Raw genomic sequence first — 1,827 nt, forward strand, 5'->3', positions numbered from 1 at the left:
GTGTGTGTGTGTGTGTGTGTGTGTGTGTTTGTGTTGTTGTTGATTGCCATTTACCCATGTGTTGTCTTTCCGGCTCAAAAAAATGAACACTGTTTTTGACACTTTTGTCACTTACTTCCGTGTTTTATCCCTTCACTGTTAGTTTTTGTAGATTTTTTGACATTTTTACCACTAGTTTTACACTATTTTTTGGGGGGGGATTTTAACCCTTGTGTTGGTTTCCCGTCAACCATGAAAAAAAACCGTTTTGGTTACTCTTTTTCAACATTATTATCGCTTTTTCCAAAATTGTTGTCACTTTTTCAATGTTGTGGGTGCTTTTTTTGATGTTTTTGCCAAAGTTTATTGATATTTTTAATGTTAACATTTTACTGCTTATTTCAACGGCCCATTTCTTGTGCCAAAATAAAAAACAAAAATAACTTTTGAGTAAAAAAGCTGAAAGTAGGAATAATTCTAACTAATAGTTAAGATCATAGGAACCCAGGACTAGGTGGAGAGATTAAATCTCCAACCTGGTCTGGGAACGCCTCGGGACCCCCAGTCGGAGCTGGTTGATGTGGCTCGGGAAAGAGAAAGTTTGGGGTCCCCTGCTTGTGATGCTGCCACCGCAACCCAATACCGGATTAGCGGATGAAGATGGATGGATGATTTTTTTTCAAAGTAAAAAAAGTGACAAATAAAATTGAATATAATTGACAAAAATGTTGAGAAAAGTGTTGAAAAAGACAACAAAATGTTGAAATTTCAACCCAGAACATTGTGCCAGAAAAATAAAAAACAAAAATAACTATTAAGGTAAAAAAGCAGAAAGTAGGAATAATTCTAACTAAGATTTAAGATCAAAGGAACGTATGTTGATGGATAATAGCAGACTGTCAAAGTGAAGTCTGAATAATTCTATACAATTCAATAAAACACCCAAAATTCAATCAAATTTGGTTGAAAGAAACCCAACTGTTCTGATATAGAAACTTTAAACATGGGTCAAATTTGACCCGAGGACGACAGAAGCGTTAAACTAGGGTGACCAGGTTTCACGGAACTTAAACCGGGACGCTTTGTGCATGACCGTAGTACTCATGCACACACACGCTTTTTAACGTGAACATGTGCCGGCCAACGTCAGACACACTCAGTTAATATTCTTGGATTTTGCAAGACACAATATTTAAAAACACTGAGTGATTTTTGTGTGAGACCAACTTTATTTTTCAGAATTAAATTATTTAAATGAAATTTCTAGTTAAGCAGTTGCACCACTTGTATATATTCAAACATTAGTTCTTGTATTTCATCCTGTTATTTCATATATATTGTATGTAAGTATATTGTATCCGATATTTAATTTATGTTTATATTCTGTGCTGTGTGACTGATATTTTGCTGCTGTAACACCATAATTTCCCATTTTCTTGGGATCAATATCTTTCTATCTATATCTACTGACGCAATGACATTACGTAGTTTTCAGTGTGGTGTTCAAAATCTCATTCGGTCGTTCCTTATATAGCTTACTATTTAACCCTCCAGTTCTCAAGTCAAATTTGACCCGTTTACAAAAACGTTCTACATCAGAACTATGACAAAAAGTGACAAAAAAAATGCAGGAAAAAAAAAAATAAACTAAATCATTTTGTTTTTAAATGCTGAAAAAGTGACCAAAACATTGGAACAAGTGACAAAAAAGCATCAAAAACATTGGAAAAAGTGACAAAGAAATTGTTTTAAAATTGACTAAAATATAATTTTAAAAAAAAAGTAAAAAAGTGACAAAACAAAACGAATAAAATTGACAAAAATGTTGAGAAAAGTGTAGAAAAAGAA

Source organism: Etheostoma spectabile, chromosome 17, assembly GCF_008692095.1.
Source record: "Etheostoma spectabile isolate EspeVRDwgs_2016 chromosome 17, UIUC_Espe_1.0, whole genome shotgun sequence".
Lineage (NCBI taxonomy): Eukaryota > Metazoa > Chordata > Actinopteri > Perciformes > Percidae > Etheostoma > Etheostoma spectabile.